Raw genomic sequence first — 16,629 nt, forward strand, 5'->3', positions numbered from 1 at the left:
AAAAAAAAAAAAAAACCAGGTCCAAGAAGTTTTCCTTGCTTCTCCTTCTCTTCCAACTCCATTTGCTTTTTCAGCTTTGACTGAACTAACACAAAAATATTCAGTCCATTCCTGATAACCCAACTAAACCAAAAAACATCAGTAAAAAGCTTTTCAAACCAATAGAAAATGCTTAACTCTGAGCAAATAAATATATCTGAACCATGTGTGAAGACTGAGAAATGAGAACTATCAAATGCAGGAACTGACATTTGAGGAGATTTAAACTGAAATTTGACAGAAGCTTTACATAAAATTTCAGTATCTTCAATAAGTGACCTAAGCATCAAGCTACAGGATATTCTGGAGACAGCTCTTAACTCTTCCTGCTGAAAGTACTCCAACATGTATAAATAATTAAGTATTCATTAGAAGAGTGACTTGAAAGTGACTGTCCCATATTCTAGCTGAGTGATACAATTGCTGCACTACACAATCTTACCTTCTTCAGCCCAATGAATATTCATGCCAAGTGGAACATTTCCAATAGGAGAAATGGCCACTGAGACACTCAAATGTGCAGTAGTGGTCACACTTTATCCAATGGGGAAAACCTGACAAGAGCACAAATCCCTGATCCAGCAACAGTACATAAAAATCTAAGAACAGTTTACCCCTGAGTGGCCTTCAGGTGGAAATCCAGAGGACAGATGAAAACCCCAAACATCTCATCACTAAAGTGTCTCTTATAGGATCTGCTCTGGAACACACACTTGAAAATTCATTCAGAATTAGAAATCAAGACAGGCAAATACTTGTTCTGAAAACCGAAAATCTTAAGCAGATAAAGCAAAGGAATACACAGGGGTAAAACAGAAACTGAAGGTGCTGGTGGTGTCTGAAAGTTGTTGAGAATGAGGTGCCTAAGTGTCATTTTAGTAGACTAACTATTTATCCCATCAAATGTTTACATGAGATCCTTCAGAAGAGATTACTACAAGAAAGTAATCCTTGTGTTACATTCAGAACTGAATTGTGAAAGTGCTCAAAGTATGAAAAGCAAAGCATAGGAACCATAATTTGGCCACATTTTAAGGTAAAGGTTCATAAGACTTCAGGTTTCTCTGGTAGGTTCTGTGTAGTTCAGTACTTTCTTAGAATTTTAAAAGGTCAGTATAATAATCATTGGGTTTATCCATTACAGTCAAAGGCTAAATCAGAACATCACACCCCTTGCCTCCAGCAGATTACCCTGTTGTAGTGTCTTCAGTTTCTATTACAAATTCTTTCGATTAAAATTTGATAAATAAATGCTAAAAGTAACTGATGTTTGATAACTGTTTTGGGTTTGGATGTCTGTACTGCAGAAACACAGAGTTGATGTTACAAAATCAGCCACGTCCAGGTCATAAAAAAGCCATTTTTTTCATAGGGGAAATTATCATTAGCTTTTTGTTTAATAATAGAGCAGCAAATCTTGTTACATTTCATGTGCAGTAAGCCAAGTGCATTAGAGCCGTCGTTCTCATTTTCAGCTTAGGAAATATTCGTGCTTATCAACAGCAGAAAAGGTTTCGTACAGAGTGTTCTCAATGTGTCACCTTGTGCAGGCTGGCTCAGAAAATCTGTATTATGGAAGAAAACCAACACCACAATGAGTTCCTGTTGGTTTGGTAAAGTAACTTCTGTATCAGTGTACATGGATTCATGGCCCTTCCCAGAATGCTATGCATACCAGAATAGAGTGGTACATAAACACCTCCAAGGGGGGACAAGGCCCCTTAGCCATATAAGTTGGAGGAACTGCAATGGCAGGAGAGGAAAGTTTGAGCTTTACTAACATTTTAAGCCAGCACAGTTCAGTAAATCAAGCCTCATCCTTCTTGCCTGTGGCCCCTGGAGCTTCCATCCTTGTTTCATTAGTATCCACTTTGTGAGGCTGCACAGCAAACTATGGCGCAAACCTAGGTTACCTTTTGTTTATTCATTTTTAGTCATGCTGCCACAAAGGACCAAAATACAAGAGTAAGCATCCAGGACAGGGATATATGAATTGCTTCTTTTAGTGACTGTGTCAGGTTACCCCTAGTTAAAATATTTGTAAAACTAGGGTTACAAAGGCAGTGTTCAGGCTACTTAATTAATTTGTCTGTGCTTTACAGGTTTCAGGCATATTTAAAGAAATCAAGTTGTTACCAATCAAGTTGAATATTCTTGGGTACCTGTTTGCCCAGGAGACTGTTGAACAGAACTTACCAATTCAGAAAATCGATTTTGTTCTTTTGTTCACTGTAAGCACTAATTACTCAGGTGTCACTCCCTATACATATCAGAACAGTCACAGATCTGCAAAGTTATCTGTACCATGAAGTCTAATCTCTTTTGCCTTGCATTTCAAATACAAAAGCTAAACAATGCAAGAAGGGAAAACTGGGTATCAAAAAGTGAGGAAAATACACAGCTCTTTAAATCCTCCAACTGTTACTTAAAAAATTATTTGTTTAATTTTCTGGAATAACTTGGTTGTCTTAATCCATAGGATGTGAACATCTGACATGTTCTCTGCTTGAATTAACCTAATTTTTTCCAGTCTAATGCTGTTATAAGAAGAGTCTGGATTAGGTACAACTTTAGCATCCAAAAACCCTCTCCTTAATTAAGCATCATTATTCAGAAATGAGTATAAGAGGAAAAAGTCAATAAATAACCAGTCATGTCATCCTATTAAAGAGAGCAAAGAGATTATATTAGGTTCACATTAACACCTACCCTGTAGCAAACATTTGGCTTGTAGAATTGTGCAATTGGGGCTTAGTTTCCTACTACATCTGACCTTCGAGAAACTAAATAAGAGTTTTAGATGTTAGTCATATGATGCACTACATTTACAGCTTAATTTGTAATAGATAACACCGAATTGCAGTCACAGAAAAGAGAAACAGACTTTCAGCCCAGACAATTCTTCACCTCCCTCAAACACTAACAGATAAAACATCAAGAAAAGAATCGAGCTTTTACAGAGTTGCTTTCTATGTTGGTATGTTGATTTTAATAGATGAATATTGACAAGATATTTGGCCGAGTGTTTCAACTGCATTGTCCTTCAGCTGCAAGAGGATAAGAACCTTTAAACTAAAACCATATTCTTGCCTGATAACAACAAACAAAATATATGGTAAAAGCTGTAATCTGATTCTGAGATATTAGTCCCTTACTGTTTGATCCATGTGCACTTCCCATATTAAGTAGGAAAGCTGACTTGTATCACAGCATTTCAAAAGCAAAAAATGTCATTCTCTAATGTCCATTTGTAATAACTTCATTTCACACTAATGTTCCCGTTACGTGATAGCTGTCACAGCCTTATTTTCATGAAGACTCGAAAGCTGATCCTTCTCTAACAGGAAAGCATCACAAACCCTGGGAACAGGCATTTTCTGGCAGGGTAGAGTGTAGAGGCAGAGCACAGGAACCCAGCCAGCTGACAGGGCTCCTCGCAGATGGCCTCAGAGCTGTCAGCACCCAAGTGGCAGCCCAGCGGCTGGGCATCTTCCAAAGATCAAAGGCTGAGGGTGGAACTTGCCAGAATCTGCACAACAGTAACACTTGCTTGATATTGTTCCACTGCAATCTGGGACATTAAGCCTATGCCCTACGTTCAGTGGTAAGAGAAAGACCTGGGGTTATGCAGGAATTTTACTTAGTAAAAGGTAGTATTAGTCTGGAATAAACACAACAGATGTTCCTGTTTTTCCTATTGTGCTCTGTGTAGAAAGTGAATACTGTGAGCAACTACAAACACTAAAAGTAAAGATTTCAGAGACAATTTTCTATTTGAAACCACTTTTAATTGTCCAGTATTTTACACAAATTAAATTTTTTCTAGCATATATATGTGAAGTAATAGCAGCACTTTAATAACAGCACTTCGGCTTCTGTAAAAAAAAAATTCATCATGTTTGAAACTTTGAAACTTGTATGTATTTCTTAGAGAGGATCATTTAAATGAAATTTTTCATCAATTACAAAGAGTTTATTGTACACTTAATGTTAAGTGAGGACACTGCCTAAGGTGATCACAGGTATAGGAAATCCAGTCTTCTTCCTTTCCTTGCCATGAAAACTAAACAGTAATGAAAATTCTGATTTTTATGGATGAGCAAATACCTATGTGGTCTGTTAATAACATTGACTTTTATAAATTCCAGCATATCAAAGCTGCATTGATTCAGTGCTGGATGACATTCAAAAAAGATAGAGCAGGTTGCCCTGTGGCAGAAATAGTACCTTGCCCAAGACTTTGAATTGTGTTACATGAATTGTGTTAATGAAGAAGAAAGAAGAAAGGCAGACAAAACTCACCTCACCCTTCAGTACGCCTGTCCTTTGCAATGTAATGGGACAGATCTAAATTAGATTTCATATGTCTTTCAAACAATGCAAGAAAAAAACCCCCACACAAACACACACAAAAAAACCCCAAACAACAACAAAACAACAACAAACAAAACCAAACATGGAACAGCGTATCAGAAAACACTTTGAAATAAGTGTCACACAGAAAAGAGGGGAGGAGAGAAAATTCAGCTATAAAGTTCTCTTGGATCCTTGTGAACATGTATCTTTTCCCACCCTTCACATCTTCCTAAAATGTCACAGTAGTTAATGCATGGTCACTTCCATCCCATCCTCCTTGAATATCCATGCCTTCAGTCTTAACAGGTTGTGTGTTACAACTTGATGCAAGAGTTCAATCCCAAAGTCCTGGGCTAGTATCTGCTGAGTGTTATGTCATTATTCATACAAACAAAGAGAAGGTAACAACTATCACCGGCCTTTGAAAACAGTAACAACATTTAACTCTTTAATAAGTGTTTCCTGGTCTCAATATAGATACTACTTACACATCCACATAATGAAACTTATTTTGCATCATCTATTGCTAATTAAAGGTGAGATTTAGACCACTCAATGGGGACTTCAGTTCAGATCTGAGTGACATCTATGTGCCCAAAGACTGCCTTCTCTCCAGCACCATTTAATTTTTGAATGAAGACTGTCATGATTCCATGTGTCATGCAGGTCAGGAGCTCTAAATTGCTTGTGGTTTGAGGATTAAAAAAAAATAATAATATTTTGAGGCTCTGAAGAATACGACCTTTCTTTATCAAAGGGGGGAAAATGCATTTTGTGCTGCCTCTAGTGCGTTTCAGAACAGCAGAAAGCACTACTGCCCAGGATCCTACTGGTATAAGCTTCATCTGTATCCTCATCCTGGGGTAAACTGTTTCCTAAATCTAAAACTGCCTGAGATGAGGTTGCAGCAAGGTGGGGATCAGGTTCATTTCCCAGGTAACAACTGATAGGATGAGAGGAAATGGCCTCAAGTCACACCAGGGGAGGTTTAGATTGGGTATTTCTTCACCAAAAGGGTGGTTGGGCATTGGGGCAGGCTGCCCAGGGAAGTGACGGAGTCAGCAACTCAAAAGGTATTTAAAAGACATGTAGATGTGGCACTGAGGGACATGGTTGAGCGGTGGACTTGACAGTGCTGGATTAATGGCTGGATTTGATGAACTTAGAGGTCTTTTCAAATGTAAACAATTTTATGATTCAGTGTAAAGTACCTATATTTTGCCTGAGTCCCAGATAGATGGATCTCATATACATACTCAGGCCACACCTAAATCATAGTGTTCTCAGGAAAAAAGTGTATGCATAACTACTACTAAAGGAATTGGAGCACTGAATTTTTTATTGTTTTTACTTTTCAGGATCAGCTCAGAATATACTTGATTATATGCTGAGTCTGTAGGTTTCCAGCGTCTCCGCGTTCTCCCAAAAAACCCATTTCATTTTCACATAAAGCACATGGAACTGAATAGAAAAGCCACATTCAGCTATCCTAATTCTGGAGTTTTAATAACAATATAATAAATGTGGATTAATCTCATACAGTGAGAGAAATACAACCTCGGTTTATTCATCTGATTCCCTAAATTAGTGCTCTCAGTTTCATCTAGTGATCATAAAGGTATCTATTAGAGCAGCAAAGGAGCACACAAACTGCAAGGTGTGAGTCTACCCTTTTGTTTTCTCCAGAGACAAAAGTGGTCTTTAAAAAGGCATCTTAAATTTTTGTCTAAGATAAAAAATGCATTCCATCTCCTTCAATCAGCAAAATATCCTCCTTCTTAGCTGTCACACTCCTAGGAGAATCAGAACCACATGCATATTCTTGATGCCTGTCACACAGAAATGGGTTTAAAGTGACTTGTCTGGCACGCTTTAAGTACATCCCTTTTCATGGGAAGTGCACTAGACAGACTTATATAGACTTTGACTTAATTTTATTCTCTCTCTAGTATCAGTGAAACATTCAATTTGCTCCCTATATCAGTGGTTGTGTTTCTGCTTCCTTAGAACTTCTTATAAAACTGTCCCAAGTGCAAGAGCAATCAATATGAAAATGAAGGTATTCCACCTGACGCCAAAGCTCCAGAAACACCAGAACACATCCTTACCAGCTACTCTGAATGCCTGAATGTGTAAAAAATCTTTAAAAACTCCTGCTACAAACAAAATCTCCGTATCAGATTTGCCCCTGTTTAATTGTACAACACCAAACTTCTCTATCATAGAATCATAGAATCAACTGCGTTGAAAAGGACCTTTGAGATCATTAAGTCCAACCCTTGATCCACTACCACCACAGTTACCAGACTATGGCACTAAGTGCCACATCCAGCCTCATCTTAAAAGCCTCCAGGGTTGGTTGAATCCACCACCTTCCTGGGCAGCCCATTCCAATGCCTGATTACTCTCTCTGTAAAAAATTGCTTCCTAATATCCAACCTAAACCTCCCCTGGTTCGGTTTAAGACCATGCCCTCTTGTCCCACTGCTGATTGCCTGGGTGAAGAGACCAACTCCCACTTGGCTACAACAACTTCCTTTCAGGTCATTGTAGAGAGTGATGAGGTCTCCCTTGAGCCTTCTCTTCTCCAGACTAAACAACCCCAGCTCCCTCAGCCTCTCCTCAAAGGGCTTGTGCTCAAGTCCCTTCACCAGCCTCATTGCTCTTCTCTGGACCTGCTCCAGCACTTCAATATCCTTCCTGAACTAAGTGGCCCACAACTGGACACAGTACTCCAGGTGTGGCCTTACCAGTGCTGAGTACAGGCGAAGAACTCTACTTTTATTATAAATACTTATTTTGCATTTGAACAGTATTTATAAGGCCCACTTATTGCATCTAACACTGCAATACAGGAGGATACTCCTTTCATATTAGAAGCATTTTTCTGTGTGGAGACTTACTCCCTCTCTCTGCATTCCTCTCTTCTCCCCCTCTCCCTCTTCCATCTGCAGTAAGGAAAGCATTGCCTGGGCAAAATGAGAACGGCTTAGGCAAATTTTCTCTACATAAGTTCATAAATGTGGATTTAGAAGCAGACTGGAGCTCCTCTTGCAGTGTCACGGAAACAGAGAGAGCAAGGAAAGGAATAGCTACTTGAATATAACATGTACATTTCCCCCCTCCACTCCTGCCATACTCAGAGATAAAAGAGGACAACCAGTACACATATGAAAAAAAATCAGGAAATGGAAAGGATGTGAGGAAACTCAAGGTCTCCAAACCACAGGAAGTAGTGGCCAACAGTAAGTAACTGACACACGGTGCTGCCCTGAACAGCAGCAAGCACTGCTTGGCAAGGACAAGCAGGGGTTGACTCCTAAAGCAAGTTTTAAGGGAAGTGAAAAATTCCAAGTGCTTAATATACGAAAAAGAGAGGAAAAAAACACAAAAGGAAGAATAAGAATCAAAGTACAGACTTTGAAGTCAGAGATATTTTAAGGAACTCTTCTGTCCACCTCGTTTCCTGAAGATGTATGAGAACCCAACTAGTTATAAAAGCACTACATTTTTAAACAATGACATTAAAAGCTCCCAATTTTACTGATTATTTTTCTCAGACTTCTTAAAGCATCAGCTGCATGACAAGATGGTTTCTAAATCATACTTGAAACATTGTTCCTGGACAGGACTGGAAAAAACATCATGTTCTATTACATTGCTATAAATATGACATAATTTATATAGCCTATATAACAATGTTAGATTTCAGGGAGCATGCCTGTGCATTTTGTATAGATATATAGATAAAGATATTTAATTTGATTAATAAAACAGTACATATGTATACTGATTATCCAATTTTCCATTAATATTCATATTAGGACCTCAGTGGACACAGTTACTATTAATACAAGCAGAACAAGAACAAATTAGAAAAACGTTTAAAAATTCTGATGACATTACTTGTGACCATGTGCTGGCCTGAGGTAACTTACAGTTCAGACTAATTTGACAATTAATTTGCAAGAACAACAGTAAATGCATTCAAAACAGCATTAGCAGAAGAGAGTAATTGTGTCCCCTTTGCAAGCTCCCTAATACAGGCAAATTGACAAAAGAGGTCATGTGCTTAACAGATGCTCCCTTTAAGGGTTGTGTTGCTAGAAGTGCTGCAGGGGCCCAAGGCTCTCCAGATAAACACCAAATATATATATATATGTGTATATATATATATATATATATATATATATATACATATGCATACACATATACATACACAGACTATTGTACACAACGGAAATAAGAAATAAAGATCATCTGCAACAACAGAATAGAAAAGGAGAGTTACTTTGCTGAGTGTCAGCTGTCCAACTGGTAAATTTTCTGCTAAGACAACACAACCTTATTCTGAGTAGTAACACATATGAAAGCAGCTGAGAAACACACAGTGTTAGTGTTAAATGAAACTGTGCAATAACCTAGTTCAAGTCAGACATTCACTGCATAAAGTATATATTTTGAGACAACTGTATGCCCATTGACTGTGAATATTAATCGACACATGTTTCAGCTCTCTCAAGAAAAGGAAATACCCTTCCACTCCTTAATGTCTTCTACTGTTATCTCTTTACAGGGCTTCAGAAACAGAATTTATTTCATAGAAAGCCAATTAAGAACTTAGTTAGAGAGGAAAAAAGCTTGCCAAGGGAGATAAATTCTGCAACGCTCCCAAAACTTAGGGAGACTCCCACTGAACTCTTCCAGTAATTCATTCCACAGTCAAGGGAGGTACGTGAAACACCATCTTATCTTCCTGCTTCTTCCAAGTTCAGTTCCAGGTTTCATAACCCCAAAATTAAAATAAGGGGTAAAATATTGAGGAGCAATAAATTTTTCAGCTGGACTATATGTAGGCTAATTAGGACTTTGAGGACTCAGGATGATAATCCTGAAATTAATCCAGATTCAAAGATACTCAAACAAAGACTGTGCAGCCCTATTGCAGTATCCTCACATAGCTTGGATAACCTATAATTTCCTGACATTTCAGATTAGTTTCAAAAGGAATTCGAAGAATTAATGCCTGTGATAGCATAGAATATTATGTTCTGGTTTATCTCTGGGAAGTCAAGTCATTACCAGTCTCTAGAACAGGCAAATATAATGTTGAACACTTCTGCAATTATGCATACATCCAAGAAAAAGTAGTAATAGTATAGAAACTAATTATTTTCAGGAACATATTTATCAGTAAGGTAAGTCCTTCAATCAGTTTGTTTTAGGAGTCATTATCCTTACATTTTATGTAGTTAAGCACTAGTGCCATGTTAGCAGTATAAATTTAGCTGATACAGGGACGCTGCATCTGAGAACACATTATAGCTACGGAAGCGAAAAAATATCAAAGCAAGGATCAGACTTACTCATGGCACTTGACACTGCTGGTCACATAATTTCTGTCTTTCTTAGGTGGAAGAAATTATTTGGGGGGGCTATCTTTCCAAGTCTTGACTCCAAAAGCAGAGTATTAAGAAAACAGCACTTTGGCACAGTGTGCAAACATAAGAAATATTTCTGTGGAGGATGAAAACTAATAGTGGGTCCCAAGGGGACCTAAGTAACCCGAAATCCCCTTGGTTCCTACACAGATTGGAAGCATGTGGAGAAACAGGTGAAGTTCAGATCACACTTCAGCAGAAATGAGATTTCCGGATACGTTTCTCAAGTCTAACAAGCAGGACACACCTTCCATGGGAAAGAATACAGCACAGGCACATAAACCCCAAGAATTAATGTAAGTGAGGGTCGACTAAGTGTATACAGAAGCTACAGAGATTTCCCTGATAGCTAAACCTTTTGGAAAGTACTGGGGACGACTGGCAGGAATTATACAACAAAGCCTAATTTCAGCCTGGTAACCTAGTCTCCCATACCTCTTTGACAGCCCATGGACAGAGTCATTGATTCAGGGCTGGGAATACTCTCTGCCTCTCCACTAACTATACTGAGTAGTGGTAAAGAAAAAGTTAGCTTTTGGTAGTGCCTGTTCCACAATGATAGGAATATCCCTCTTTGGTAGAAGGTGCTACAACTCATCTGTTTCCATGTTAGTATTTCCTTCTTGTGAGAAAATGTGGGTTTGGACGGAGCTAGTTCAGCTTTAACATTAAGGTGCCTTTATTTATAAAGCTGAGAAATCCCTTGCTTTGAGATAGTTTTTTAAAATACAGGAATTTGTGGATGACGATCAACTCCTCTTGAAAAATTCTGTTCCATAAATTTACACAACTTAGCTCTTGAGGCCTCATATAAAGTATAAAAGTTTTGTTCTTTCTTTTTCCCCCTCCAGAGCTTGAAAAATTCCACAGGCCTCTTTTCTGGACTCTTTCCCTTATTCATACGTCTTCCTTAAGTGGAAATATCAAGGCACCAGTTACAAACAGTTTAGTATCACAATAGGGGAAACTGTCTTTTCCCCCTTACCTGCAGACTTTTACTGACACAGATGCTTACACTTTGAATGCTCATAAAGGATAGATGAGACAACCTTCTACACTACAGTAATCGTGACTGAAGCACAATAAACTAAAAAGGATTTTCTTCCACCAGCAGAGCTGCTCTGCTGGGGAGAGCTCAGATGTGAGTGCAGAGTTGCCATGACTGATAAATTTTTTCTGCCCTAAGCAGAGGGCAGAAGCAGGCTTCATCTCTCATTATTTGTTCTCTCCTAATTTGTTCATACAATTCCCAAGCTTTATGTATCATTACTTTAACTGGGAATGGCAAACTAATGGGCTGAACTTTCTTTGATGGTCAGAGTGCTATATAAAGAGATGCACAGAGTCAAAGTGGAAGATTCAAAGGGACTTTATCTTCCGGTGTCTAAGGCTGTGCTGAAGAAACAGGAAAAATATATTAATAAGATTCTTATTAATAAGATGCTGCAATTCTTAGAGCAATTTTTGATGTTTCTACTTACATATCAAATTTATTCAAAGTTGGGAAGTGAAAACTTTCTATCTTATGATGAAACTCTAAATAAGGACACCACTAGATTGGAAATATCTTCCTGTCAAATCATCTAAAGGAAAGTGTCTAGCAGAAGATTTCTGCTGCTATTACTGTTGATATTGTACCAAAATTGGCAATCTTGATTTCCTACTGTACATCAACCTCCACAATAGCCAATATGTGTGTGCGTGTACACTTGCATATCTACGTGAAAGTATGTACAAAAACACACTGAAAAATAAATCACAGTCTGCAACCTAAGCTAAAATTTTTCAGCTCGCTTTCTGGAAACACAAAAAGTAGGTCAGCAGATATTCCAAAATAGCACATCAGCACTAAAAGCAAAAGGAGCGTATCTGTACCTTTGGACTTTTTAGCACATCTCTCTATAGGGGGAAATGGAGAATAAAAGCCTTTTTCTTATTCTACTATATGGAGGAACATGTACAAGAAAAAACTGCTTATAGTTAAAAAAGCCCCCAAATGAGTCACCTACATGGGTAAAATGTTGTCTGTTTTAATCAAAGCAAAATAACATTGAGTGGAACCATTTAAACTTTATCTAAATATAACCAAGTGAAAAGCCACGATGTTTAAAATGTGTTTAAAATGTTGTACTGGGTATGTATCACATCCTGTTCCTTGCACATCTTGTTCCTTGTATCAAAAACCTATTTGGTAAAATATTTACTTTGGAAATAACAGGATACTGTCTGTGATTTTGTTGTTCATCTTGTGATTTATTTTTGAAGTATTCACTGTTGCAATAAGAATTGCTGCCTATTTTGTGATATCTTTCATGCTAGCACACTTCAAAAAAATATTTTTGTTAATACCCGATGCAGGTTTCTCACTTCTGTTTTTCCTCCCCTTGCCACCTCCCCACTTTTAAGGAAGTAAAAAGGTTAAGCTAAACCCAAATTATTTAAGCACTCACACGTCTTACAAAGATTCTTAGGAATTAATATTGATAAACTCCTTTCATGAACTAATGCAGTACTTCAATATGAAAAGAAAACCAAAATCCACTCTTAGGCAATATTAAATAATGCTTATCAGCCCTTATTACCTGATTCAAGTCAATATTAATACTGTTGGTTGCAACACAATGAATGATGCTGATCTGTTTCCCAGAACAGATTTCAAGCTAGAACATTGATATTTTTAATTAGGAAAAAAATGATATTGCCTCCCCCAAATTCCAAGTGTCAGCTTCATTTGGATCTTTGTGCTAGACAAAATGAATGAATGCTTGAAAGTTACTGAGCGGTGGTAGTATGACCTTTTAAGTTCAGTGATTTCTATGCAATCAGTAGGAATTCCTAAAAATAACAAAACGAGTCTATTTTTAGCTTCATTCTCTGGGTTGTTCTTGTGGTTTGTTTTTTTTTTTTTTAACTACTGGTATGCTTGTGTTCCATCTCAGTTCTTGAATACCTAGCTCTCATTTATTTTCCTGTATCAATATCTCATCCAGCAGTTTGTCAAGTACTATAATCCATGTATATATGTACATAATTTAGGCAGTTATACAATTGGACTCTTGCAAGAGCCATGATCCCCAAGAAGGGAGATCAAAATGGGAAACAACTTCCTGAACCTACAGCTGCTGGGATCTGCACTTTTCTTTGACAATCAATAAACCAATGCTTGCTATCAGAACTTATATAAAAATCAGGAATTTCCTATGTAACACAGGCTACACAATTAAGTGAAGAAACTATGGAGTTTCTCAAACTCCAATAAATGAAGTCAAAGTACTAAAACAAAATAAAATGATTGAGTTTTTATGTCCTGCGAGGTCTCCACCTTGCAAAATTTTAAAACCGTAGCCTAGCAAATAAAGTGTATAATTAAACATGTTTAATTGCATTCCTAGATTACTGCCAGATAGCTTGTCACATGCCTTGCTGGGTCTAAATAGCTAGCTTTCATTTGTTACTTCTAAAAGCCAGAGGCACAGAACTAATTGAGTTCAATTTACAGCTGGACAAATATACTATTAAAATATCATCAGATCAAATAAATCAAATAGCATAAATTTGCAGTGAAGTATTCCAATAAATAAAGGGAAAAACAGACAGTTGTGTTTATGATAGCAACAGATATGATCTCCCCCCTCTCTAGCGTTCTCTCAGTGATGCCAGCAATGTCATGCTCCAAAACCTGAGAGATCTCTGAAAAGATAATAGGTCACACATTCATTAGACTTCAGTTCTGCTAATTCTGACATGCCACCAGTGTAATTAAAAAGCAACACTGCTCTAGTTAAATGGAACTAAAACATTCCCTCTGTTCCCTGGGATCTTTTCTAAACTGTAAAAGACAAGAGATTTCACAATAGCTCATCATATAATTCGGTCTGGTATTAGAAAATAAATGCCCACAAATACATTTGCAAATTCACATAGTTCCATCTCTGAGTTCAAGGACATTTACAAGACACCTGCTAATATGCCAAATTTGTATTCACTGGAGTGGGAAGCCTGCTGTCATGAGATGCTATTTTCACTCAGAAGCCACTAGATTAACTGCTGAGAGATTGTATCTTCTTAAACTGCTTCTGAAGGAGAAACATTAGTATAATCAGTTGCTTGAAGGCACAGTAAAACAGGTAAACTAATCCAGAAGTGGTCACATCTAGTATTTTCTGAGCTTGCTTAACTGGGATGCAGGAGGTTCTAGAATTACAATTGCAGGGTAGTCTAGGAAACAGCTCTTGCATTTCCTACCTTACAGGTTGTTACTACATATAGTTGTACTTTTCCAGACCAGAGTCATCAGGCATTCTCTTCAGGTTCATGTGGTGTAACAATACGTGTTCAATCTTGTGTTTATAGCATTAGAGATTGTGTTGTAGACTCCTGTGGTTGCAGTGCCCTATAAGGGGTAGATGTTTGCCTTACACCCTTCAGTGACTGACACGGGAATTTCAGCAACTTCCAACTGTACACAGGGTTGAAATTGCACATGCTGCCGTGGAGACGTGTCCTAGAGCCCTAACTCAAACTAAACTTACAGGCTCGGCCATACAGAGCCCTTTTCATGCCAGCTGTAAGGTGTACAGAACAGCTTATCTCTAGGCAATGAAAATCACCATCTTCATAGTGATCATACAGCTCTAGAATACACATCACACACAGATCACTGTGCTCTACAGCATAAGTACATCCTTCTACTTGTTTTGATCTTCACTGTCTTGGGTAAAAAATATCAAAATAAAATAAACACGGAATAATAAATATTATTATAATAATTGTCCCATTGCACTGAAAACCATCATTCAAAAATTTAGAAAAGCTGAAACAGAAAAATCTATATTTAAACGAACAACAAAGAAAATAAAATAACTACTCAGAAAAGTCTGTGACCTTGTCAAGAGCCTTTATAGCACTGCTCTTTAAAAGCAAAAGAAAATATGTCACTCCCCAGTGGAGGAAAATTGAGTGCACCATGGAAGCCAGTACTACAGGAGAAATACTGCTAACAATGTAATTTGGAATGACTTACAGGCAACTACACCGCAAAATTAATTGTCTACAAGAAATCCTATTTTTATGGCAAAAGGACTAAATACAGAATAATAATGGTTTGTTAAAACCCACTGACCCCTTCTCTAGTAGGAAAAAAATGTTTTGTTTTGTTAAAGAGGACAGTAATGTACTCACATTACTATTTTCCCCCTGGTTCCTTGAGATATAATTGCATGGTAGCAATTGCAGCTATTTTAGATACTTTACTTAGTACACAAGCAAAATGTTTATTCATCTGTTTTCAAACAATGTACCAGCATTAACAAAACCAAAATAGACAACTGTAAGGAATTTCAGTCCCAGGAAAGCTTTAACTAAACAGTTGCACTGTATCAGATTAGATAAACCCCACAAGTTTCTTAAGCTTCTGGTAGTGGTTTGCCAGCTTTCACTAACATTAGGACAAAGAGCCCATAAATACTCATAGTAAAGTATGTGCACGATCTCATGTCACATGTGATGGCCTTACTATAGCTTTGCAATTCATATTTAAAGGGAGACCATAAGAAACCAAAACTTGTCATTGCCAAATATTTAAATTGATGCAAACAAACCTTTTCAGTAAAAACTACATAAATATGAGCTTCTAAATACCAATTTTCATGTTTTACATTTTTCACCTATGTGAAAGACTGACCTATTTACTAAAAAAAGGTAACAGTTGTCACATTTATTCAATAAAGAAATGCATTATTACATAAAATTCATTATTATTCTTATCAGAAAAATCTTGTGTAAATCCACAATGACTAGATAATTAATGCAAAGTCTTACCTTTCCCTGAAGCAACAGGCTCCTGGAGTGATCTCTCTAAATACTTTAATTTTGCAATGTAATTTTTGTAAGTAGTTTTCTAGTTCAGGTAGAGATGCATTTAACTGCAAGCAGACTGGAGGATATCTTCTTTGTTTCCTGGAGATCACTGTTTTGCATTGTGAGCCATCACAACTACCTAGGAAAAATAACAGTCAACCTTCAGTCACCTGGACAACGTGATATATTACTGCTCCCAAATTAAACAAAATATTAAACAAAATCCAAGTCTTAAAACATGATGTCAAAATTTGTATTTATCTATCAAACATTTTGTAATAGATGCTGTTAGAAGAATTACTGCATAGTTTCTTACCCGGAGTTCAAGCTCTTGGAAAGAGACATAAAACAAGTGGGAAAAAATTATATATAAATTTTTTAAATTACAACTGGTTTTTTCATTGACAATATGAACTAGAGTCTTTTTTTGGTTGTTTGTTTTTTTTTTTTTTTTTTTTTTTTTTTTTTTTTTTTTTTTTTTTTTTTTAGATTTTTGGTCAGAAGCTATATGCAACAGTGAAAACTGAGTTATTCCTTAAGCACAAGTAAAAAGAATGGGTGCCAACAGAAAAAAAACCTGCTGAGAGCAGGAATTTACTTTTACCATTTGGGTATAACTGCAAGGTCCCTATTAAATGAAGAAATATATTTCTATTTTGTGCTGATACAGGCATGGGGTAGACAGTTTTTTAATTTAGTTCGATAACAGCTGTAGGCCCAGAAACAGAAGTTATTCATCCATAGCTATTCTTTGAGACAGGCTATACACATTTGTTCTTATGTTATATGGAACCAGTTCTCTTAGAACGCTTCCATCAGCGCTGCCTCCGTACAATCCTCAACATCCACTGGACTGACTATGTGACCAACACGTCTGTCCTTGAGCAGGCAGCAGTCCCAAGCATTGAGGCCATGCTGCTGAGAACTCAGCTGC

General features: G+C 37.2%; 1 protein-coding gene across 2 annotated transcripts in view; it reads right to left on the reverse strand.

The window, feature by feature from the left end:
- Positions 1-16,629, reverse strand: part of FRY (FRY microtubule binding protein) — a 235,081-nt gene that overhangs the window by 189,250 nt on the left and 29,202 nt on the right. For both annotated transcript variants that reach the window (XM_027898290.1, XM_027898289.1), the window contains exon 2: positions 15,657-15,834. The gene's annotated coding sequence lies outside the window, so the exon portion shown is untranslated. The remainder of the gene's footprint in view (positions 1-15,656; positions 15,835-16,629) is intronic.

This window comes from Empidonax traillii, unplaced genomic scaffold (genome assembly GCF_003031625.1).
Source record: "Empidonax traillii isolate 1590-97213 ecotype Southwest subspecies unplaced genomic scaffold, ASM303162v1 scaffold589:size398478, whole genome shotgun sequence".
NCBI lineage: Eukaryota > Metazoa > Chordata > Aves > Passeriformes > Tyrannidae > Empidonax > Empidonax traillii.